Here is a 27,520-nt window from a genome sequence, read left to right on the forward strand (position 1 = left end):
TATTTTCCAAATGTTAGCTAGGATGTGGAGAGGTAGGTATTTAATAAAGTGCTGGTGGGGATGTAAAATGGTGCAGCCACAGTGGCTACAGTTTCAATTCCTCAAGCAGTTAAAGATAGAATTATCATTTGACCCATCAGTTTCCTTCCAGGTATAATACCCAAGAGAAATAAAAATATATGTTCATGAGGAAATTTGTATACAAATATTCATAGCAGCTTTACACAACATAGCCAAATGATGGAAACATGAATGCACATCCATGAATGCTTAAAAGAAACTGGTATATGCACATCATGAAAGCCATAAAGAGGAGGAGAAAAAGTACTAATATAAACTACAACTTGGATGAATCCTTAAAATACTCTGTTAAGTGAAAGAAGTCAGGGGGAAAAAAAACACATCAGATTGTATCATTTCTATGAACACATATATAATGAATTCAGTACAAGCAAATTCATAGAGATAGAAAGCAGATTAGGGGCTTACCAAGGAAGGGGAGTTGGGGAGTGATTACTTAGGAGTCCTCGGAATTTTTAGGGGAAGACGTCATTTTGAAACTGGAGAGGGCTACATGCTTCACAACTTGTGAGTACATATCATTGAAATATACACTTTAAAATGGTTAATTGTGTTTTATGTGTATTTCAACTCAATAAATACAACAACATTTTAAAGGTAATTAAGAAACAATACTGTGATTGCAAACTCCTTGAGGGGATATACTTCCTAGGTCTTGCACAAAGTCTCAGAAAAGTGCTAGAAACTGAGCAGCTGAATGAACATCAGTCCTGATCGACTGTAAAAAGCCACAGTAAGCAATGTCACTGGGACAAGAGCAAGTCAAAACTACAACATTCTAAAGCAATAACAAAAATATACGGTAGCCATTGTTCAAGTTGCTTGCATCAGTGAAGTAGAATGGAATGTGCAAAAGTCAGTAGGGATTCTCAAAAGCCTGCTGACCACTGCTCCTGTCTGCACCAAAGCTGCCTCCAGATCCCTGTCAGAGGCTCCCGTCCTCTGCCTGCAATGACAGGCATTTGAGAGGCATGCTAACTAGAAATACTTGCTGCCACCTGGCGCTGAATTCCCTGTAGGCTTTTCACGTTTTGGAAATTTTCTGTAGGTCAGCAGATGTAGAAGCACTTTTACTCCCAAGAAAGCAGTACCCCATTTTCAAAAATGTCATTACTATGACAGGAAAACCATCAAATTAGGATACAAGCATATTTATCCTGTTACCTAATGAAAAACAAAATTGTTCCCTACAGCATATTCTCAAATACTTGGGTGCTGTCTAGTTTTTAAATGATCTGGCTTCTGTCGATTTTTTTTTTTTTTTTTTTCTCTTTTAGTGTCTGGTATGGCACATGGTGATTTAGAGCCTGCAGCTTTGCTGTTTCTGATGTTTACTTGAGGACGCTATGTGTCTGAATCTGAAGAAAATGAATGCTCTCATTTCCATAGGACTAGGCACCCAAAGAGATGTGGGCATTCCAGCTCTGCCTGATCTTTTTGAAAAGAGGAACTGTGTATTGTACGTGGAAGAACAGAAGATAAATATTGCAAAGTGACTCCAACTGGGACAAGGTTTCTGTCCCCATGACAGCACAAGGCTTCAAAATGTCTGGAAACCATGTGGGTATTTGAATTGCTGCCCTGCTTTCCCCATTGCTATTTTAGTTGAGAGGCTATCCTAGAACTCCACTCCGTCACTCTCTTCTTTGTTCTTGGACATAGCTTTAAGTTTACCCCACGTCCAAGGTCAGGGGTGGTGGCCCAGAGGAGCTACCCCATGTCCAAGGTAAGGAGCAGCAGCTGCATTTTGCTGGAGCATCCGTGAAGAGATACCCCATGTCCAAGGTAAGAGAAACCCAAGTAAGATGGTAGTAGCTGAGAGAGGGCACCAGAGGGCAGACAGACTGAAACCACAATCACAGACAACTACCCAATCTAATCACAAGGACCACAACTTGTCTAAATCAATGAAACTAAGGCATGCTGTGTGAGGCCACCCAAGATGGACGGGTCATGGTGGAAATGTCTGACAGAATGTGGTCCACTGGAGAAGGGAATGGCAAACCACTTCAGTATTCTTGCCTTGAGAACCCCATGAACCATATGAAAATGCAAAAAGATAGGAAACTGAAAGATTAACCCCCCATGTTGGTAGGTGCCCAATATGCTACTGGAGATCAGTAAAGAAATAACTCCAGAAAGAATGAAGGGATGGAGCCAAAGCAAAAACAACACCCAGTTGTGGACATGGCTGGTGATAGAAGCAATGTCCAATGCTGTAAAGAGCAATATTGCATAGGAACCTGGAATGCTAGATCCATGAATCAAGGCAAATTGGACGTGGTCAACAGGAGATGGCAAGAGTGAATGTGGACATTCTAGGAATCAGCAAACTAAGATGGACTGGAATGGGTGAATTTAACTCAGATGACCATTATATCTACTACTGTCAGCAGGAATCACTTAGAAGAAATGGAGTAGCCATCATGATCAACAAAAGAGTCCAAAATGCAGTATTTTGATGCAATCTCAAAAACGACAGAATGATCTCTGTTCATTTCCAACACAAACCATTCAATATCATGGTAATCCAAGTATATACCCTGACCAGTAACACTGAAGAAGCTGAAGTTCAATGGTTCTATGAAGACCTTCAAGACCTTTTAGAACTAACACCCCAAAAAGATGTCCTTTTCATTATAGGGGACTGGAATGCAAAAGTAGGAAGTCAAGAGATACCTGGAGTAACAGGCAAATTTGGCCTTGGCCTACAGAATGAAGCAGGGCAAAGGCTAATAGAGTTTTGCCAAGAGACTGCACTGATCATAACAAACACCCTCTTCCAACAATACAAGAGAAGACTCTACACATGGACATCACCAGATGGTCAACACCGAAATTGGATTGATTATATTCTTTGCAGCCAAAGATGGAAAAGCTCTATACAGTCAGCAAAAACAAGACCAGGAGCTGACTGTGGCTCAGATCATGAACTCCTTATTGCCAAATTCAGACTTAAATTGAAGAAAGTGGGGGAAACCACTAGACCATTCAGGTATGACCTAAATCAAATCCCTTATGATTATATAGTAGAAGTGAGAAATAGATTTAAGGGACTAAATCTGACAGACAGAGTGCCTGATGAACTATTGACGGAGGTTCATGACATTGTACAGAAGACAGGGATAAAGACCATCCCCAAGAAAATAGAAATGCAAAAAAGCAAAATGGCTGTCTGGGGAGGCCTTACAAATAGCTGTGAAAAGAAGAGAAGCGAAAGCAAATGAGAAAAGAAAAGATATAGCCATTTGAATGCAGAGTTCCAAAGAATAGCAAGGAGACATAAGAAAGCCTTCCTCAGTGATCAATGCAAAGAAATAGAGGAAAACAATAGAATAGGAAAGACTAGAGATTTCTTCAAGAAATTAGAGATACCAAGGGAACATTTCATGCAAAGATGGGCTCAATAAAGGACAGAAATGGTATGGACCTAACAGAAGTTGAAGATATTAAGAAGAGGTGGCAAGAATACACAGAAGAACTATACAAAAAAGATCTTCATGATCCAGATGACCACGATGGTGTGATCACTCACCTACAGTCAGACATCCTGGAATGTGAAGTCAAGTGGGCTTTAGGAAGCATCACTATGAACAAAGCTAATGGAGGTGATGGAATTCCAGTTGAGCTATTTCAAATCCTGAAAGATGATGCTGTGAAAGTGCTGCACTCAATATGCCAGCAAATTTGGAAAACTCAGCAGTGGCCACAGGACTGGAAAAGGTCACTTTTCATTCCAATCCCAAAGAAAGGCAATGCCAAAGAATGCTCAAACTACCGCACAATTGCACTCATCTCACATGCTAGTAAAGTCATACTCAAAATTCTCCAAGCCAGGCTTCAGCAATACGTGAACCGTGAACTTCCAAATATTCAAGCTGGTTTTAGAAAAGGCAGAGGAACCAGAGATTACATTGCCAACATCCGCTGGATCATCGAAAAAGCAAGAGAGTTCCAGAAAAACATCTATTTCTGCTTTATTGACCATGCCAAAGCCTTTGACTGTGTGGATCACAATAAACTGTGAAAAATTCTGAAAGAGATAGGAATACAAGACCACCTGATTGGCCTCTTGAGAAACCTGTATGCAGGTCAGGAAGCAACAGTTAGAACTGGACATCGAACAACAGACTGGTTCCAAATAGGAAAAGGAATACATCATCAAGGCTGTATATTGTCACCCTGCTTATTTAACTTCTATGCAGAGTACATCATGAGAAATGCTGGGCTGGAAGAAGCACAAGCTGGAATCAAGATTGCTGGGAGAAATATCAATAACCTCAGATATGCAGATAACACCACCCTTATGGCAGAAAGTTAAGAGGAACTAAAGAAGCCCTTGATGAAAGTGGAAGAGGGAGTGAAAAAGTTGGCTTAAAGCTCAACATTCAGAAAACTAAGATCATGGCATCCAGTCCCATCACTTCATGGCAAGTAGATGAGGAAACAGTGTCAGACTTTATTTTGGGGGCTCCAAAATCACTGCAGATGGTGATTGCAGCCATGAAATTAAAAGACACTCCTTAGAAGGAAAGTTATGATCAACACAGAAAGCATATTAAAAAGCAGAGACATTACTTTGTCAACAAAGGTCCTTCTAGTCAAGGCTATGGTTTTTCCAGTAGTCATGTATGGATGTGAGAGTTGGACTATAAAGAAAGCTGAGCGCCGATGAATTGATGCTTTTGAACTGTTGTGTTGGAGGAGACTCTTGAGAGTCCCTTGGACTGAAAGGAGATCAATCCAGTCCATCCTAAAGGAAATCAGTCCTGGGTGTTCATTGGAAGGACTGATGCTGAAGCTGAAACTTCTATACTCTGGCCACCTGATGTGAAGAGCTGACTGATTTGTAAAGACCCTGATATTGGGAAAGATTGAAGGCAGGAGGAGAAGAGGATGACAGAGGATGAGATGGTTAGATGGCATCACTGACCCAATGGACATGAGTTTGAGTAAACTCTGGCAGTTGCTGATGGACAGGGAGGCCTAGCATGCTGCGGTTCATGGGGTTGCAAAGAGTTGGACATGACTGAGCGACTGAACTAACTAACTAATACTAACTTTCCAAATCCTTGTTAATTGGCAATAGGTTTATCACTTATTTAAGAAAATGTTGGGAAAACCCACTCACCATCAGTAGATTGTGGCTATTTGATAGAAATAATACAAGGACTAGAAAGATTTACATAGATGAAAGTCTGTTCAAAATCATTCCAATGTGACAGTACAACTCTTTCTACTTGCAGCATGATGTTCTAGGGATACAAAATGCATAACTTACAGTTTTATCCTTATACTGCTCTTGCAGGACCTCACCAAGAACATGAAAATGTATCACCTTTACAATGGGATTATTAGCAACTCAAAAAAGGCACTGGTGATAAGAACTCTATAGCCATGTGAAGAGCTCAGATCGTGGGATCCAAACCAAAGAAGCATTGAGAGGTCAAGTAACTGTGCTAATGCCATGAAAAGGTTGGGATTTAGTTCCTGTGGCTATTCTCCAGAAAAGGTAACACTGGGTCAATATGCAAATTAGCATTATACCAGTGAGCTCCACTGCCCATTACTTCTTTAAGACATGGTGATGTTTTGTTTGTGTTATGAAGTTTTTTCTATGTGTGGTACATTACCATTTTATCCACGGTACACGTGTGAGCTAAGTCGCTTCAGTTGTGTCTGACTCATTGCGACCCTATGGACTGTAGCCCACCATGGTACATATAAAATCAAGTTCCTGGATGGTTTTTTTAACTAAAAATCTTTTTAGAGAGAAGAACCATATGTGTTTAGCAAGAATTCTTATCACAAACTTACATTGTTTATTTTTATTAAAAGAAAAACTTTATCAAGTTTAGCCAAGCAGACTGCATGTGGATTCTGAAGATACAGCAAAATCACCGAATTTTGAAGAGCCTCGCCTATTAAACTCTCAGAGTCAGATGGGGATGCACTGCCTGTTCCCAGGGTCCTTGATCAGCCTTCTCAGCTAGATGCTTATTTATTGTCTCTGCTCAGCACACAGCTTCAATGTGTTCTCCAGCACCATCCCTTTAGTATCACAATAATACATGACTTTTGTTTAAATGTTTGATCATAGACCATGTGCTTCTCATGAAGCATTTGGAAAATCCAAGTTGATGATTACCAAATCCTGGTTGCCGTAGAATTTTAAGAATATAAAAAGTTATTTTAGGTTTTTATACAAATCTAGTGTAGTTACTACACACTATTCAGTGTTATCATTTTTAATTCGCTTGTACTCTCCAATGTTGTAGATTGCAGAGTTAATACGATGTCTTATCTGTTACGTACACTTTAAGATTATAGAACTGTACCTTGTTTTATTTAATTAAAATGCAAGCCTTGAATTAAAATAGTAGTAGTCACAAAACAATGTAATGAATCCTCCAAACTAAAATTAAGTTGATCATGCACATGGATAAATTGATATACTTAGGGATGCACATTAAACTGCATTGACAGAAGTGGTGGAAAATCAATGAAACAAAAGTACAGCAGTTTCATAAGGCCTAGCATGCTGTGACTTTCACTTTCACTAAAAATGTGAATAGAACTTAAGAAAATTGAAATGCAGAAGTCAGAGCTAATTATTTCATTGTACTTTTACAATAGTCATGGAAATGTATTCAATCTTTACTCATGTATTGTAAAAGAGTTGAAAGCTGGGAAGAGTTCAGATAGGAGACAAATAAAAATTGATGTGTCAAAGACTCCCAGAAACTGGGTAGGAGGAAGTCAGTCTGTTAACCAACTAGTAAATGGATACCATTTAATACAATAAGTGAGATTACTTTCTTGAAACATAATGGGAAATTCAGAATGTGAAAATGGTGGGGGATAATGATTATTTACTAGATAGATATTTGCAAGTATACATAATTATGAATGTGAGGACACTCCAGAAGAAAAGCAGAATAAGAAAGAACATAAATGGTTGTTGATCGTATTATTTACAGAAAATAAGCAACATCAAATTATAGAATAAAGAATTGTGTAGGGAGTTAGAGAATTATTTATTATTTCATCCTTTCACATGTAGCTGTCCAGTTTTCCCAGCTTCAAGACTGAACACTTTGAAACCCTAGAGGAGAAAATAGGTGGAACACTCTCTGGCATAAATCACAGCAACATCTTTTCAACCCATCTCCTAGAATAATGGAAATAAAAGAAAAAATAAACATACTTAAACTCACAAGCTTTCACACAGCAAAAGAAACAATAATCAAAATGAAAACACCACCCACAGATTAGAAGAAAATATTTACCAATGATGTGAATGATAAGGGATTAGTCTCTAAATTTACAAACAGCATCAAAACAAGCAACCCAATTAACAAAGGAGCAGAGACCTAAACAGATATTTCTCCAAAGAAGATATGCAGATGGCTAGAAGGCACAAGAAAAGATGTTCAACATTGCTAATTATTATAGAAGTCAAAATCAAATAAAAGCCACAATCAGATATGACTTCACACCAGCCAGAATGACTATTATCAAAAAATCCACAAACAATAAATGCTGGAGAGCGTGTGGAGAAAAGAGAATCCTCCAACACTGTTGGTGGGAATGTAAATTGATACAGCCACTATGAAGAACAATATGGAGGTTCCTTAAAAAAATTTAAAATAGAGCTACCATATGATCCTGCAATCCCACTCTTGGGCATATGTCCAGAGAAAAACATGATTCAAATAGATACATACACCCCAATATTCACTGTATCGTTGTTTATAATAGCTAAGACATGAAAGCAACCTAATTGTCCATCAACAGAGGAATGTATAAAGAAGACGTGGTACATATAAACAATGGAATACTACTCAGCCATTACAAATAATGAAATAATGCCATTTGGCACAACATGGATGGACTTAGAGAGTGTCATACTGAGTGAAGTAAGTCAAACAGACAAGGAGAAATGTCATATGGCATTCCTTATACGTGTAATCTGAAAAGAAATGATACAAATGAACTTACAAAACAGACACGCTGATTTAGAGAACAAGCTTATGGTTGTCAGGGGGAAGGATGGGGGAAGGGAGAGTTAGGGAATATGGGATGGACATGTACACACTGCTATATTTTAAATGGATAACCAAAAAGGACCTACTGGAGAGCACATGAAACTCTGCTCTGTGTATGTGGCAGCCTGGATGAGAGGGGAGTTTGGGAGGGGGGAATACTGTGTCCCTTTACTGTTCACTTGAAGCTATTGCAACATTGTTAATCATCTATACTCCAATACGAAATAAAAGTTAAAGAAAAAAGAATTGTGGAAGAGTAAAATCCTTTTAGCTTAAATCCAAAAAGCCATTTTGATATTCAGCTCTTATTACTACCTTTTCATGGTTCTATTGTGGATCTGTGTGAGATGGGGCTCAAGCAGATGATTCTTTGAAGCGGATTCCAGTTCTGACTCCCCTTGTAGCCCTTGAGTGAGTTTATAGAGATTTAAATTTTAGTTACCAGGCCATTAGAAAAGCAGGTTTTATGAATGAACTCAGACAACGAGACGTACACCCAGATGCAATGATCAAAATGGTTCACAGATGTGTGACTTCCCACAAAATAATTTCATTCTGGATATAAAATATATAATACAATTAGCTTTCATACCTACTGTAGACTTTCTACAAATGTTTTGTGGTTCCTGGATCTACAGATACCGAGAGCAGCAGCACACAGTAGCTTTTCTTCAGGTACTTAAATAAGTAGGTGAAACACAGCAAATAGGATCATTAGCACTCTTGCCTTCATCTCTGAGTCTCATTTATTTGAGTTCTTGACCCATTCAGTGTTTTTGAATCTGTGCAAACCAAGTGATCCTACGGTGTAAAGATTCTAAAGAGTGAGAATGAAGGGTAATTATCCAAACTGGCCTTATATAGTGAGTATGAAAGAGGAAAGAAAGCCTATCTAGAGACGTCAAGGTCATGGCAGAGGAGTTAACATCACATTTCACAACCACCTGTCAAGGAGAAGAGAGGAAAGGGAGAAGGAATAGTGAGTGGAGAGAGAGGGAACAGAAAAAGGAAGAGAAATGGTAGGCATGGTTGGAGGTGAGTAGTCTACAATACCAGAGAAGGCAATGGTGCCCCACTCCAGTACTCTTGCCTGGAAAATCCCATGGACGGAGGAGCCTGGTAGGCTGCAGTCCATGGGGCCGCTAAGAGTCGGGCACGACTGAGCGACTTCCCTTTCACTTTTCACTTTCATGCATTGGAGAAGGAAATGGCAACCCACTCCAGTGTTCTTGCCTGGAGAATCCCAGCGACGGGGGAGCCTGGTGGGCTGCCCTCTCTGGGGTTGCACAGAGTTGGACCCCACTGACGCGACTCAGCAGCAGCAGCAGCAGCAGCCTACAATGCGTAAGGCACTGGTAACTGCTGCTAACATTGTGCACTATGTATGGGGATTAGATGTGGCAGCTGTAACTGAATCCTTTCCTAGAGTGGGCTTCATACCTTTATTATTATTGCTATTGTTTTTCCTTTATTTTAATAGTAAAATCTTCTGTCAAGCCAAATACTACATAGAATACCAATACAGAAGTAAATAAAAATTGGACTGTTTAGATTCGTTGAAGCAGGATGTTTTATTTACTTTCTTTACACACTTTATCTTCCTCTGCTTTGGACAAGCCTCAATTTTGTCATATTATGGTTTTACATTTTGAACAGTGAATGCATAAACCCACTCAAGGAAAGGATTAGTTATGTCTTTTACCAATGCTGTATTTTTGGGCAAATTTCTCCTTGATTGAAAACAATACTCATTCTTCATACTAACTTGTTTCCAAGAGTGTATTTTTTGCTTCTCCTTTTTTCCTAATGCACATTTCTTCCATAATATCCCCCAAATTCCCATGCTCACAGCCAACAAACTTGGTTATATTTCGAATAGGAAACATCATCCCAAGACTATTAGTTCCGGCTGAAGAAGCTGCTTCGTTTGAAGTTGCTTGCCTCCTGCCATTTCAAATAATAATCAACTATCAAAAGACGCCCTCCAGGAATGTCACAAAGATGAACAGCTAGATGTAAAGAAAGCTTTCAATACCCTTGGAATAACTGATAGACTCGAATTTCCTTCATAGACCGACGACTCATTACCATTACAGATGTGAATAAATCATGAATTCTACTTCTCTAGATGAAGGCTGTTGCTACACCTGCAGAGTCCATAATCAAGGTGGTTTTCCAGATAATATAGGAAAAAGGAAAAAAAATGCTACTTTTGCTTCAATTAGCAAGATATATAAAGTTTATGGTTGGAAAATTTTTTTGGTTAAAATATCAATATTATAGCTTCCATCCTCTGTTTTGCTTAGAGAGTAGAAACAGACAGTTTGCAAAAATGTTATTGTTTTTCCACAGTGGACTTGCAAAAGACACGTCAGAGTAGCTTCTGGAATCGTTGTAGAAATGCACAGTAACTATAAAAAATAATTAAAATTTGGAGAGTGATTTTTGGAGTTTTATTCATTGCTGAATTTTGCAAACTTGGTCTTTGCCCTACTTGAACTTGACAGAACTAAGCAATTTTCCCACAATTCCTCAAGGTCACCTTTGTTTCCAAGGATCATATGAATTGTAGTGGAAGGGAAAACGATGACCTCCTAGTAGTTTGATTAGTCCAGGTGGTTCTCAACCTGATTGCAAAGAGAAGTACTTGGCCTGGGATGGGGGTGGGTTGGGAGCGCAAATCTTTCAAAATAGTATTGCCTAGAACCTACCTGAGGAGATTCTTGTTTTTAAAGGCCCAGCCATCATTATTTTTAAAAGATGCCCAGTTAATTCTATGTACAGCTGGGATTAAAAACAATTGAGCTTGTCACTATCTTGGAAGACTTTTACTCATTTTCTGGTCATGAAATTCAACCCAGTGTACTTGTTATCATATTGGGACTACATCAATATCCAAATATATCTTGATTTAGAAAGACAGAAAACAAACATTGGCTTTGTAACGATTAACAGATCTTTATTTTTGCCAGCCCCTGTTTTCCTCAGCCCTCCTATCTGAAATCTACTTGTGAACTTATTACCAAAAAAATATGTTGCTGTCAGTTCAGTTCAGTTCAGTCCCGCAGGTGTGTCTGACTCATTGCCACCCCGTGAATCGCAACACACTAGGCCTCCCTGTCCATCACCAACTCCTGGAGTTCACTCAACTCATGTGCATCGAATCGGTGATGCCATCCAACCATCTCATCCTCTGTCATCCCCTTCTCCTCCTGCCTCCAATCCCTCCCAGCATCAGAGACTTTTCCAATGAGTCAACTCTTCACATGAGGTGGCCAAAGTACTGGAGTTTCAGCTTCAGCATCAGTCCTTCCAATGAACACCCAGGACTGATCTCCTTTAGGATGGACTGGTTAAATCTCCTTGCAGTCCAAGGGATTCTCAAGAGTCTTCTCCAACACCACAGTTCAAAAGCATCAATTCTTTAGTGCTCAGCTTTCTTCACAGTCCAACACTCACATCCATATATAACCACTGGAAAAACCATAGCCTCAACTAGATGAACCTTTGTTGGCAAAGTAATATCTCTGCAGGTTGGTCATAACTTTCATTCCAAGGAGTAAGCATCTTTTAATTTCATGGCTGCAATTACCATCTACAGTGATTTTGGAGCCCCCCAAAAATAAAGTCTGACACTGTTTCCACTGTTTCCCCATCTATTTCCCATGAAGTGATGGGACCGGATACCATGATCTTCGTTTTCTGAATGTTGAGCTTTAAATCAACTTTTTCACTCTCCTCTTTCACTTTCATCAAGAGGTTTCTTAGTTCCTCTTCAGTTTCTGCCATAAGGGTGGTATCATCTGCATATCTGAGGTTACTGATATTTCTCCCAGCAATTTTGATTCCAGCTGTGCTTCTTCCAGCCCAGCATTTCTCATGATGTACTCTGCATAGAAGTTAAATAAGCAGGGTGACAATATACAGCCTTGACATACTCCTTTTCCTATTTGGAACCAGTCTGCTGTTGCATGTCCAGTTCTAACTGTTGCTTCCTGACCTGCATACAGATTTCTCAAGAGGCAGGTCAGGTGGTCTGGTATTCCCATCTCTTTCAGAATTTTCCACAGTTTATTGTGATCCACACAGTCAAAGGCTTTGGCATAGTCAATAAAGCAGAAATAGATGTTTTTCTGGAACTCTTTTGCTTTTTCGATGATCCAGTGGATATTGGCAATGTAATCTCTGGTTCCTCTGCCTTTTCTAAAACCAGCTTGAACATCTGGAAGTTCACAGTTCACGTAGTGCTGAAGCCTGGCTTGGAGAATTTTGAGTATGACTTTACTACGTGTGAGATGAGTGCTATTGTGTGGTAGTTTGAGCATTCTTTGGCATTGCCTTTCTTTGGGATTGGAATGAAAAGTGACCTTTTCCAGTCCTGTGGCCACTGCTGAGTTTTCCAAATTTGCTGGCATATTGAGTGCAGCACTTTCTCAGCATCATCTTTGAGGATTTGAAAGGACTCAACTGGAATTCCATCACTTCCACGGGCTTTGTTCATAGTGATGCTTTCTAAGGCCCACTTGACTTCACATTCCAGGATGTCTGGCTCTAGTTGAGTGATCACATCATCGTGATTATCTGGGTCGTGAAGATCTTTTTTGTACAGGTCTTCTGTGTATTCTTGCCACCTCTTCTTAATATCTTCTACTTCTATTAGATCCATACCATTTCTGTCCTTTATCAAGCCCATCTTTGCATGAAATGCTCCCTTAGTATCTCAAATTTTCTTGAAGAGATCTCTAGTCTTTCCCATTCTGTTGTTTTCCTCTATTTCTTTGCATTGATTGCTGAGGAAGGCTTTCTTATCTCTCCTTGCTATTCTTTGAAACTCTGCATTCAAATGGGTATATCTTTCCTTTTCTCCTTTGCTTTTCACTTCTCTTACTTTCACAGCTATTTGTAAGGCCTCCACAAATAGCCATTTTGCTTTAGAGGAGCTGCCGCACGCCCAAGGTCATGGACGGTGACCGAGAGCACGAGGCTGCAATGGCAGAGGAGCGGCCGAGAAGAGTTGTCCCACCTCTGAGGTCAGGGGTGGCGGCCAAGAGGAGCAACCCCACGTCCAAGGAGCAGTGGCTGCGTGGGCACAGGAGGGCTGAGAGGAGCTACTCCACATTTAAGGTCAGGAGGGGCGACCTCGTCCAAGGTAAGGAGCAGTTGCTGTGCTTTGCTGGAGCAGCCATGAAGAGATGCCCCACGTCCAAGGTAAGAGAAACCCAAGTACGATGGTAGGTGTTGCGAGAGGGCATCAGAGGGAAGACACACTGAAACCATAATCACAGAAAACTAGCCAGTCTGATCGCACAGACCACAGCCTTGTCTAACTCAATGAAACTAAGCCATGCCATGTGGGGCCACCCAAGACGGATGGGTCATGGTGGAGAGGTCTGACAGAACATGGTCCACTGGAGTAGGGAATGGCAAACCACTTCAGTATTCTTGCCTTGAGAACCCCATGATCGGTATGAAAAGGCCAAATGATAGGATACTGAAAGAGGAACTCCCCAAGTCGGTAAGTACCCAATATGCTACTGGAGATCAGTGGAGAAATAAATCCAGAAAGAATGAGGGGATGGAGCCAAAGCAAAAACAATACCCAGCTGTGGATGTGACTGGTGATAGAAGCAAGGTTCAATGCTGTAAGGAGCAATATTGCATAGGAACCTGGAATATCAGGCCCATGAATCAAGGCAAATTGGAAGTGCTCAAACAGGAGATGGCAAGAGTGAATGTTGACATTCTAGGAACCAGTGAACTAAAATGGACTGGAATGGGTGAATTTAACTCAGATGACCATTATATCTACTACTGTGGGCAGGAATCCCTTTGAAAAAATGGAGTAGCCATCATGGTCAACAAAAGAGTCCAAAATGCAGTATTTGGATGCAATCTCAAAAATGACAGAATGATCTCTGTTCATTTCCAAGGTAAGCCATTCAGTATCACGGTAATCCAAGCCTATGCCCCAACTGGTAATGATGAAGAAGCTGAAGTTGAAAAAGGTTCTATGAAGATCTACAAGACCTTTTAGAACTAACATCCAAAAAAGATGTCCTTTTCATTATAGGGGACTGGAATGCAAAAGTAGGAAGTCAAGCAACACCTGGGGTAACAGGCAAATTTGGCGTTGGACTACAGAATGAAGCAGGGCAAAGGCTAATAGAGTTTTGCCAAAAGAACACACTGGTCATAGCAAACACCCTCTTCCAACAACACAAGAGAAGACTCTACACATGGACATCACCAGATAGTCAACACCGAAATCAGATTGATTATATTTTTTGCAGCCAAAGATGGAGAAGCTCTATACAGTCAGCAAAAACAAGACCGGGAGCTGACTGTGGCTCAGATCATTAACTCCTTATTGCCAAATTCAGACTTAAATAGAAGAAAGTAGGGAAAACCACTAGACCACTCAGGTATGACCTAAATCAAATGTTGCTCCAGGTAGGTAATATATTAGTCATCAAAGCTCACTATATAGTCATGGAACTCATCTCATTAATGGAGACCTAGTATATTATCTCCAAACCTTGGCATTCCCTTACCTCTATTTGAATATGACAGTTCACCTACTCAAAGCTCGAATCCCTTTTTTTTACATATAAGTCTGATTGCTCAATTTTTTTGGTCATCCCACTTTTCTCTTACCAATAATATACAAAAGATAACTTCCTCTTATTGCTACTGTCTCTTATCCGTGCCTTATTAATGAATAGATCACCTAAAACTGAGTTTACAAGTGCCCACGTGCCTCTTGGCATTGCCTGCTGCACTAATTCCTGCTACCATGGTCCTACCATGTGTCCAGTTGCTTGAAGGACACCTGAGCTAACCATTCCTTAGAGGCACCTAGCTTGAACTTCCTAGATGTCCTTGAGCAAAGTAGTATTTCCCCCAGCATATAATCTGTTTTCTTGGCTTTCTTTATTTCCCACACTGCTTTGTTTTGCAGAGATCCCACTTTACCTTTTATTTCCCTTTATCATGAAACTTAAGTTCTGTCATGTAGATTTTCAAGACTAGTAGTTATTCTTTCTTTTATTTTGTTTCTTTTTTTTGTTAATATTTATAATTCATGTATTTATTTGCCTACTCTCTATTTACTGTAGATTATAAGATGTACCATATGTGTTGACAACCTATAATTTTAGAATCTTAGGAAAAAGGAAAGTTTCCAAACAATAAAATAAAGCTTTCTAAAGGCAACACCCTGGAGATCAGACAGGGTTTAGTCATTATTGCTGAGCCTAGGGTGTTCCAAATGCCTTCCAGTAATTTGTTTTCTCATGTTTAAAATTAATTGAACTTGCAAAATGGTTTGCTTCTGAATTATATGCTTTGTCCAATTTATTTAGTATTTATTTCACCTGGCTCTAAAAGGAAGTTTAAAAAATCCAAAGAAAATACACAAATCCTAGTATGTGTCCCTTCTTCTTAATTTTGAGAAATACATTATTTTCATGCATTATAAAAATAAATTTAATTTCACTTATTTTTACAATGATGTTAAAAAAGAATTTAAAAAGAATTTCTATGGATTATTATAATTATTTACTGTGTTTTTTAATCATAAGAATTGCTTCTAGTATAAAACATGAATCAAATAAAAAATAAATTATCAAGAAAATTTAATGGGTTTCAACAAGGATGATGGAGTCACTTTGATTGTAATCATGGCATATCAAAATCTCTGTACATTTGATATGGTACCAATAGTTTTATCTCATGATGACCATTTCTCTCTTTTTCTCTATAGTTTAATATTCCATTCTTTCAAAATATGTCTTATGTATATTCATTTAAATAACAGATGGTCAGTGCTTCCAGTTCTGCCTTCAAATATATCTCAACTATAAATTCTTCCTGCCATGCAAATATTACAGAATACGACAGAATCAAAAGGATTCTGTATAAGGCAAATGATGTTGTAAAAGCCAACCAACTATGAATAGGGAGGTATAGGGAAGGTGTACGATTGTATTAATTCTTACGCATAGTGACTTCTAGATAAAATGATGTATTGAACATACCCCTTGACCTGCACTGTCTCCTGTACACTCACTGAAATGTTGACAAATGGTTCAAAAATGGGGAAACCCATATATTCAAAGAGAATAGGAAAATAATGACAGTAGATGAGAAATGTCAAGCAAATTTTGGAAGTGGGAAAACACATTTACAGTGTAACTCAGCAGATGTAAAATTTGAAAGCTAAGAGTCAGCAGGATGAATGGTGTCAAGAAGCTGGTGTGGAATGTTCCAGGTTACAGGGCTGAAGAACAGCACAACTGTTTGGAAGCTCATGTCCACTTTGTCTGGAGAGCTGACTCTCCACCTCTAACCCTAAACATCCCAGCAGAGTTGCTGTCTCTAGAGGTTGAACAAGAGCTTTTTGAAACTCAAGTATGCCAGGGACAGATAAAAGAATTCAGCATCCTAAACAGCTTGACTCCAGTCACTTAACCCCATCTGACTCCCTGAAAGCTGGCATACAGTCTTATATACAAAAGGAAGGAAAATAAAAGATACGTATTTTTTACTCAAAGAGCAGAGAACTTCAACACTAAAAGTCAATAATCAACAAAAATGGCTGGATCTCTCTGTTTGATTCCCTGCTGGGTGGTGGAAAAATAGACCCCAAAGATCAAGGGATCCTAATCCCTTGATAATGTTAATTTGTCACCTTACATGAAAGAAGGAACCTTGCAGATGTGATTAAGTTAGGTCATAAGTTAAGGATAAGAAAATTACCCTGTGTTATGCAGGTGTCTCCTAGTTGAGCACATAGGCCCTTAAAAGCAGGCAGCCTTTGCTGGCAGTGGTCAGTGGAAGATGTCATTATGAAAGAATGGTTAGGATGATGTGATGTGAAAGACCTGGGTCCACTCACCATTGCTGGATTTGAAGATGAAGAAAGAGTTCCATAAGCCAAGAAATAGGGGTAGCTTCTTTGTAGAAGGTAGAAAATGAAAGTAAATGGATTATCTCTTATTATTGTTCAGTTGCTAAATCCTGTCCAACTCTTTGCCACCCCATGGACTGCAGCATGCCAGGATTCCTTTACTATCACCCAGAGATTGCTCAGATTCATGTCTATTTAGTTGATGATGCTACCGAACCATCTCATCATCTGCTGCCCTCTTCTCCTTTTTCCTTCAGGCTTTTTTCCCAGTGAATTTTCTCTTCGCATCAGGTGGCCAAAGTATTGGAGCTTCAGCTTCAGCATTAGTCCTTTTAATGAATATTCAGAGTGTTTTCCCTTAGGATTGACTGGTTTGATCCTCTTGCAGTCCAAGGGACTCTCAAGAATCTTCTGCAGCACCACAACTTGAAGGCACCAATTCTTCAGCAGTCAGCCTTCTTTATGGCCCAACTCTCTCATCCACACATGACTACTGGAAAAACCAGTCAAAGCTTTGACTATATGGATCTTTGTCTATAAAGTAATGTCTTTGCTTTTTAATACACTGTCTAGATTTGTCTAAAAATTCTCCCTTAGAGCCTACAGAAGGCAACGTGGCCCTGTTGAGCAAAACACCTTGAAAAATCAAGCCCCGGGAGACTTGTGCTAGATATCTAACTTACAGGATCATAGGATAATAAATTTGTATTGTTTAAGCCATTGAGTTTGAGATAATTCATTATTGTTCCATTGGGAATGAAGACATCCCCCTTCACAAAACATCATTCAACAAATCTTGCCCATGTTCAAGGCTTTTGGTCTGTCTTTAGTTCCTCTCTTGAAAATTTGAATGGGAGTCCTGGAAGGCTCTAAGATGGAAGACAAAGGACAAAATAAACAAAGGAAAGATAAACTGAGGACAGAGAACAGGACAGGAAATAGAGCAATACTTAAAGGAAAGGTACTGTAATTACTGTACTCAGGTAGAGAAAATTTTGCACTCATGATATGAAAAACAAAAAGCTTAAACATGAGTAAAATTATATGCAAAAACCAACAAAATTTTAAGAGTTATATACCTATCTATGTGTGTACTATACAGTCTTATGTATATATAAATATAAATATATGTATATACTATACAGATACATTTATATATTATTTGCCTATAAATATGTACATTTATATTTACATTTAAAGGAAATCTTTCAGTAAGCAGAAGAAAAAGGCCAATCAATGGAAAATAGAAAAAGAAAGTTAGGGGACTGACCAAGAAGTTCCATTTTTCTCCTATCCATTATCTTTCTCTGTAAGTGAAGCTCTAGAAATAGGATCAGAGAAAATAAGAGAAAGAAATTATCAAAGAAATATTTTATTTTTTTAAATGACTATCTTGCTTGAAAGAGCTTATCAAGGGCCCAGGATAATGAATGAAAAATGACTCCACCAAAGTTCATCATCAAGAAATTTCCAAAAATTAGTGGGAATAAAAAGGAGAGTTTAAAAGCATCCATGGGGGTGGGGGCAGAAATCTTCTAATACAAGCATATGGAATTAGATTTCTTCATAGCAAAAATCTGTATGATAATGGCCCATGACCTTCCAAATCTGGAGGTAATATAATTCGCAAAAAGTATTCAGTAACAAGGCGAACTTTCAGTCATGCGTGAGGCTAAAATGTAAAACAAAAACAAAAACAATTCAGGGATGCATATTTTCAAAACTTCCCATTCAGGTTTTCTTCTTAAAAAAAAAAAAGAGAAAAAAATATATTTGGCTGTGTGGGGTCTCAGTTGCATCAGTGCTGTAGACTTAGTTGCCTCGAGGCATGTGGGTCCCAAACTCCCTGACCAGTAATTGAATCCACAGCTCCTGCACTGGTGAACTCCTAACCACTGGATCATCAGAGAAGACCCTCCACCATCTACTCTTTCTTAAGGAGAAACTGTATGATATGGTCATTAAAATAATAATACTAATAACATGGTAATGTATTATTGCATAACAGCATAGTCATACTATGACAGGTTCAGATCATTGTAGGAAGACAGCTGTGCTGCACACCTAGAAAGTAACTGGTAAAACAGAAGAGGGATATGAGTCTCTGCAAAGGAGATAGCCAAGAGGATGACAAATCTTGGAAACGGTGTGACAGTTGTTAATGTATGGAACACAGAGTTACACATCCCTTGCAGAGTTTTAAGCCAAATGCTGATAGCAACATAGAAAATGAAGTAAATGATAAGTAAGCTAATTATTACCTCCAGGGTCAACAGACATGCATTTGAAAAGCAAATATAATCGTAGCGAATTGCATGACTTAGCTCTGAATAATATTTACATTGTGCTAACAACACAAACACTAGATATTGCTTTAATCAGAAATTGATTAAATTATATAAGTGAAAGTCACTCAGTCATGCCCAACTCTTTGCAACCCCATTGACTGTACAGTCTATGGAATTCTCCAGGCCAGAAAACTGGAGTGGATAGCCATTCACTTCTCCAACAGATCTTCCCAACCCAGGAATCAAACCCAGGTCTTCCTGTTGCAAGTAGATTTACCAGCTGAACCACCTGGAAGGAGCATAAGAAGGACAAGTGTAGAGATAAAAAAGTGCATAGATACGGGCTTCCCAGGTGGCGCTGGTGGTAAAGAACCTGCCTGTCAATGCAGGAGAGATTTGGGTTCAATCTCTGGGTTGGGAAGTTCCCCTGGAGGACGGCACTGCAACCCACTCCAGTATTCTTGCCTAGAGAATCCCATGGACAGAGGGGTCTGGGGGGCTGCGGTCTATAGGGTCACAAAGAGTTGGACACGACTGAAGTGACTTAGCGTGTAGCATGCGTGTAGATATGTACAGATGTCCATCCACACCCATGTGCATCTATTTCAGTGAGTGGAAGTAGAGGTTAGGGTCTGGAATTAAACCCTAAATTTTCATAGAAATCAATAGATAAAATATTTTTAAGAATTAAAGCACAGTAGAAGAAGCAGACTGTATAGAAATATACAAGTAAATTTCAGAAGTGAAAACATCCAAAAAGATTAAAAGTACTTATCAATTTCCCATGGGACCGTAGATGCAGGGATTAAAAGACTGGTTCCTTTCCCCTAAACCTGTTATAATATTTGGATTTTATTATTCCATGAAACAGGCTTTACATATAAGAAGTGTTCTGCATATTAATAAAAAAGACATAGTAAAGATAATTGTAGTTAGTTTTGCTATGATTTTTCATTGAAAGGCCACTATGATATAATATAATTCAATATGAGGTAATTATAACCAAAATAAAAACTTAGCAACCACGGACTGCTTTGTAATCTGTACATTGGCTAGGAAATAATCAAATAGGTAATATTAGACCATTTCTTCTCACCTGCCAATATAATTCACTAACAGACTTCAGATAATAAATTAATATTGACTTTCAGATTTAATGAGTTCATTACAATAATCATTAGTGCAATACTACTGAAATTCAGAGTGAAATATGAACTTAATTTAAGTACAATGTCTAAATTAAACAATTAACCAGAAAGCATACTCATGCAGATGGTGTCTGTTGTCATTCCCTCTGTTACAATAAATAGTTCACATCTTTAACATAACATATTTCACTATCTTTACTGGTAAAACAGATATGGGAGGTTAAATGAACATTTAATTACTTTAAGATATTTGCAAGCAGCATTGTGAAGATTTTCCTCACATATTAACTGAGGTATCCCTTGATTTTCTATATATGCAACTTAATTTTGAATAAGTAAATAGAGGTGATGTGCCTCAAGCCTATATTTCATTGGAAGCAACATCCACAGGTAACTTTCTAAAGAAGAACTTGCTGACGGAAGTAGTTTGTCAATATAAAGTGTGAGAAATAACTCTAGGCAGAAAGGAGTTTAATAGTCAATGACATCTTGCATTCTGTCACTGCATTGCTGCCTGTTCATCCATCTGGGACGTTCCTGAAACCCAAGTTTCAACTTCTTTATGGAAGACTGTGAAGTGAAGTGAAAGTTGTTTAGCTGTGTCTGACTCTCTGCAACTGGAGAGAGAATACTCTCTCCAGTATTCGCCAGGCCAGAATACTGGAAGTGGGTAGCCTTTCCCTTCCCCAGGGGATCTTCCCAACCCAGGGATTGAACCCAGGTCTCCCACATTGTGGGCAGACTCTTTACCAGCTGAGCCACCAGGGAAGCCTGTAAGCCACTATATTCAGGTGAATCAAAACATAATTATTTCTTGATCAAGCTAATAGTAACATCTATCCCAGGGACAGAGGAGCCTGGTGGGCTGCCGTCTGTGGGGTCACACAGAGTCGGACACGACTGAAGCAACTTAGCAGCAGCAGCAGCATACAAGTACAGGCCCCTGAACATTGATCCATAATCTGAATTTACCTTCCTGGTTCACAAATGGCTTATTTCTGCTGGCAGATATCTCTTCACTAAATCTATGGAAATTTTAGTAAAATGAGTCTTCAGTAAATTATCTTGTGTATTTCTAGAGTGAGTTTCATTTTAGGAGGGCCAGATCACTCTTACACAGTGGCCACAAAGATCTCATTGGTGTTTTCTAATTCTCCTCTATACGTTGCCAGAGTTAGCAAAAAGTTTGATTTTTCCAAACCAAAGAAAATGTCACGGAGAAGGCTCACCTTTCCTTTGTTGTTGTTTAGTTGCTAAGTCATGTCCAACTTTTTGAAATCCCATGAACTCTAGCCCACTGGGCCCCTCTGTCCATGGGATTTCTCAGACAATAACACTGGAGTGGGTTGCCAATTCCTTCCCCAGGGGATCTTCCTGACCCAGGAATCAAACCTGCGTCTCCTGCATTGCAGGTGGATTCTTTACCACTGAGCCACCTGGGAAGCCCCTCATCTTTCATAGCTGTATTTAACGTCTGACAATGAGAAAACCCTCTGATTTCCTAAAGGATTCTTTAGTCAATTAAGTTGTAGATTATGCTATATTCAGAGACAGCACTATTTAGTAACTTGCCATGAGCATTCCAGAATGGCCTGCTCTCTTCTTGAAGATGTCAGAGGCAGGATTTGAATCCAGATCTACATAATGACAAAGCCTTTAAAGCAACTTATGCCTTAAGCAGTTGGAATGATACTGGCTTCAGGGAGAGAGTTTTCTGAACATCAGCCAGACCACAATTCTTCCTTTTCTTGCAGGGGGGCGAAATAAGAGAGATAAACTGTTTGTCCTATGAATGTTCCAGCTCAGGAGTTGCATCATCCTCACTGTTTAAGGGGGAAAGAAGTAATGGAAGCATTTTCTACTCCCTGTCTTCCAACTAAAATTTTATCTTCCAGCTACATTAAAATGTCTATTTTAGAGACTACAGAAGTTCTTACTTTCAGTGTTTCAAAAAAAGAGGGGGGACATGAAATAACTGGATGTCATCCTGTCCAATACCTCTGTCTCCGGGAAGATTACAAAGGAGGACAGAAACGTCGCCTTTTGAAGCAAGGACCACGCAGTGGCCATTAACCTTGATTTGGCCAACCTCTTTATCAATCTCTTTTGTTTTGGAAAAAAATCCCAAAAAAAAGGCACTTGAAAAAAAAAATCTTTCAAGTTACTCCTGTTTCCTCATGTTCTGAAATTTCATCTTGACACTTTGAACAAGTAAATAACTAATTAATAAGGAGATCTGTACAAAGCAGTCAGCTCTCCCCGATTTTGGCTAAGTCCCAAAACAACAGACTAGTTGCGTTAAGAATTACATCAGTGGTCTAAGAAAATTAGGTTAGTTTAAGCCATTACAAGTTATTATAGCATAAGTAACGTGGCTCCCCATGAAGGCTGACACACAGGGCTGTGACGATTGCACCCTGAACAAAGACGCCTGGCTGGGAGCCCGTGGGTGGAGGCGGAAATCTCTCCCTCATTAACCTCATCTGGCTTTGCACTTGGAAATGGTCTGCCTCTTCTGGGAGGATGGATGCCTTTTCCTATTTGGTCCACCAGATAGGATAGAGTTTTTGCAAGGCACATAAAGACTCGATAATTGCAAGCAATGAGTCCAGATTTACATTCACAGAAATATGACAATGAACAAGAAGCAGAAATGGAGGAGGAAAAGGCAATCAGACTACCAAGACAGCTCTAGAATTTGTCTCCAGCTTACTGGCTTACTTTGCAACAATGTAGCAAGCATAAAAATTAGACGTGGCAGTGGTTGAGGGAAAGAGTCACAGGAAAATGAGTGGCTAGGTTGGAACTATTTGTAGGGGTTTGACACAGAAAGAGCATTCATGAGCCAGCTAAACAACCTGGGTGGAAACAGACATGGCCCCATCCGCAAGCCCTAGGCTGGCCCCACTGCCTCTGTCTTCCGCATCGGCTCTTCTGCATGCCCATGTTCACAGCTGTTCTGCCTTCCTTGATCTCTGTGCTTTCTTTAAATTACAATGTCCATGATTTATGATTACAGTTTATTTGATAGCTAAAATAAAATTTGCATTTTTTTCCCTTATGCATAAGGTGAGATTTATGCATGCATATATATCCATGAATGTATATCCAATAAACATATGACATATATGTGTACATATATACACATGCATGCATGTATATATGTTTGTGTGTGTGTGTGTGTGTGTATAAATCCTACACTTAGACTTCTCCTTTTGGCCCAAACAAGAGAGACTTAAAGGAATCCATGGTATGCTAATGTTCTTTTGGGACATCAGTAAGAGTAGTCTTTGGATCTAAGGTTAACCAAATTGTGGTTAGTGGCAAAAAAAAAAAAAAAAAGAAAACAACTGTAGAGCAAGATTCCCATGTGTGGATGAATATGTATATTCAACCAAAATGTTTCAAATAAAAGGTTTTTCTGGATTGGTTTTTCTTGTTTATAGAGAGAAATGTGGTACCTAAAATCAAATAAAAGATGGATACCCAAAAGATTCTCTCTTAATTGTCTTCAGGAATTTCAATTACAGTAAACAAAAAGAAGGAGCTAATCCTTGAGCCAACACTGCAACATCTGTGCAAAACTGCAACGTGAAGTCTCATCTAATTTTCAAGGCTAATTCTGTCGTGGGCAAATGACTGAAAGAACAGGCAGTTCAACATATAAGTTGTCAGGCTGAAGGATAACCCAATTCTATCAAAAGACATTTCTCAGTTCTTCTAATTCTAATTTTCTGATTGCAGTTTATATACAATTTTTGTGAAATGTCTTTTGCAATGATGTACTAGTTTACTTCAACTAGCAAAAAGTGTATACTTATGTTTATAACCTGAGAAAAGAGTAGTTTAAATATCATAGACCATCATATTTATTTTGTGAAAATAATGTGATCATTTTAATATATCAATCTGTGCATATAAAGAATTTGGGAAATCTTATGGATAGACCAAACACGTGTCCAAATATAGAAAATCATATCCAATCATGCATAAGTGAAATCTGCTACCATCATTCATGAATGTTAAATGTCAGCAGTGATGGATATTTATACAGAAAAGGAAGAAAAGGTGGAACGGTGGCATTATGGATCAAAGTTTTTCAAAATAACATGAATATGTTTTGACAGAAGGGAGAAATAGTAAAATACTTTAAGAAAGATTAAAAAGTAGAAAATAGAAGGAATTTGTCCCATGTTCTATAGGCCACAGTCTGAAGGTCAGCACAGATATTTATTCAAGAGTGAGAATTATTTGTCAATTACATAGAGAATTGTTTTCCCACAAGGGTGCCAGGGGACCCATGGGCGGCCCTGGAGGAACCACAGAGTCGCCAGTAGGTTATTTCAGTTAATCATGTAAAACAGAAATGACTAATTTTTGACAATTCAGTGGACGCAATTTCTATTCATAGTCATCCCTTGGGTTGAAATTGATTTGAAGGTGGGTGCAATTTCACCCCTTTTCATTAATTAAAATGTTGATACATTTATAAAATATGAATTTATAAGTAAACAGTATAGTCAAAGATGATCTAAAGTTTTAAAAGTGAAGTGCAATCATGAAGCTCACAGTTTCAAAGTTCTATGCATATTTGTTTGATGGTAAAGAAAATGTTATCCTGAAAAATGCCTGAACCCATGTCACCACAAATAAATTTTAAGGAGGGAATTTATGTACATAAAATGTACTTGATTTTTTTTGTCTCTAATTCTGGGTAGGATTTTGACAAGGAGGAATATTTAGTGAATCCATGTAAGTTAACCAGTGAGTTCAGGTACCTATAACTATTACATTTTTATCCATAATTTATATAAACACAGAATGATTAAGCCAGATACTGTTCAAAAAACTCTCCTAAAATCAATCCATCTTCTCAAAAGCCCCATTATGTGGTATAGTGTAATACTATACTTGCACATTTTGTTTAAAAAAAAAAAAAGAAATTGAAATTTTAGTGAGTTTCAATTACCTGTCCAAAATTTCTTAGCAAATAAGTGACAGTGTATTGAAACTCATATTTCATTTAACCCAAAGGCCGTGTGCATGCATGCATGTTAAGTCACTTCAGTCATGTCCAACTCTTTGGACCCCATGAACTGTACCCCACCAGGCTCTTCTGTCCATGAGATTCTCCAGGCAAGAATACTGGAGTGGGCAGCCATTCCCTTCTTCAGGAGATCTTCCCCACCCAGGGATCAAACCCTGCAATGACAGCAGATTCTTTACTACTGAGTCACCAGGGGAGATCTACTCAAAACAGAAATGTATACAATGTGCAATATGATAACTGATTTTGGAATTAACCACTTAAAGAGAATTAGAAAAGCACTATGCCTCCTAAAAAACATCATTAGTATATATTTTGGTCTAAAAAGGAGTTGCAAACATTTTGGAAAAATTTGACATTGACAAATGCAGCAGTAGAAAATCCCCTTTTAACAATAAAAAAATGTGGTTGGACAATTTGGGACATTGTCATTCAACTTATTTGGGTTAGGGGACTTTGCTTCAGTATTGCCTTACATGTGCTGTTAGCATCATATCCGAATAATTTTAGGACTTCCATGAACAGAGCAACTCAAGTGTCCTATATGATTCAATAATAAAGTCATTTCATGAGGCAAAACTACTATGTAGATAGATGCCAGTGCATATGTCCAAGCATATGACAGTAGTTTGCTTATCACACGAGGCAGCCGTTTCAATTCTAAAAGCAGCCATCACAGCCTTGCAGCTCAGATCTCTACGTATCTCTCACAGCTGAGATGCCACCAATGACATAATTAATTTCCAATGATTTAGATAAGTCTATCAACTCATCCAATTTCCATTTTGTTCTATGAATAACCCCTTTGAATCACATTTCCAGAGCAACGAAGGAAAAAAGCAAACTCGTTTTCCATGGTTATGCAAGTCACTGAGAGGATGTTGGTGAGGGTGGCAGGCAAGCTGAGAGCATGAATTGCTTAAAATCATTCCCACCAACAGGGGGTCAGAAGTAAACCAGTGTCTTGTTGCTAAGATAACAAAGATAAAATCTCCTATCTGGATATGAGTATGTAGCAATACCTTAATGAAACAAGTCAGTTCAGTAATGCTTTTCTTTCTTTTTAAACACACATAATGACAGAGTTAGATACTGATGAGATCTCTAAGTTGTAAAACCATCAAGGATGCTGTCAGTTTTCACAGACCTCCCAGACGCTTTAGAGTCTTTTATTACCCGGGCAAAAGAAAGTGTTTTACTATACACATTCTTTGGACCAGCCAGGGTAAGTGACTACAGCTGTGACAAGGAACCCTGAAAATGTAGCCGCTTAAAACTCACAGGGCTTGCTGTGTCATTCATCACAATCAAAGCGAAGATCATCCAGCAACTCTTTTAAGGCAAGTGCTTTTTTTCTGTTTACCTATCATGCTGGAGCTTCTGAGACGTGCCAGCAAGTTTCATCTCACATGAAACCTGGAATTAAAGCAAGATTCCATATTCCTGACCATAAAATCCCCCTCGGAAAAAACCAATGGGAAAAGAGCATCAGTTTTTGAATGGAATGATTATTTGCACCAAGCACATGGAGAAGAAATCTTTTTTTTTTTTTTTTTCCAGCTTTGACATATTGCTCTTGAAATGTGTGAGTAGTTTATCCCCTCAGCATGTCCTCACTCCTAAGATCACTTTAGGACTTCATCTTGACTACCACCAAGTGGTATACATGCTGCTTATTGAAGTACTGTAGATTCTCTTGTGAAAAATCAATTCAGAGGTTTACAATATCCAAAAACATATAGATGGCTAGAAAAGAACAAACTTCATTATATAACGATAGACCTTACACTGTACAGACTCTGAAAGAGATGCATACCCCAGGACCATCGTATTGATTTACTACTAATAAATTCTGACTGTTATGGTTGTAGCTGTGCTGCAGCATTCAAGAGGTATAACACTATTGATCATAACTAGTAAGCATCTTTATCTGTAAATAAGTTATGCTGTTCCTGGTTGCCTGTATTAATCAATATTGGAAAGGCAGACAATAGGGTCAA

Source organism: Bos taurus, chromosome 12 (assembly GCF_002263795.3).
Source record: "Bos taurus isolate L1 Dominette 01449 registration number 42190680 breed Hereford chromosome 12, ARS-UCD2.0, whole genome shotgun sequence".
Classification (NCBI taxonomy): Eukaryota; Metazoa; Chordata; class Mammalia; order Artiodactyla; family Bovidae; genus Bos; species Bos taurus.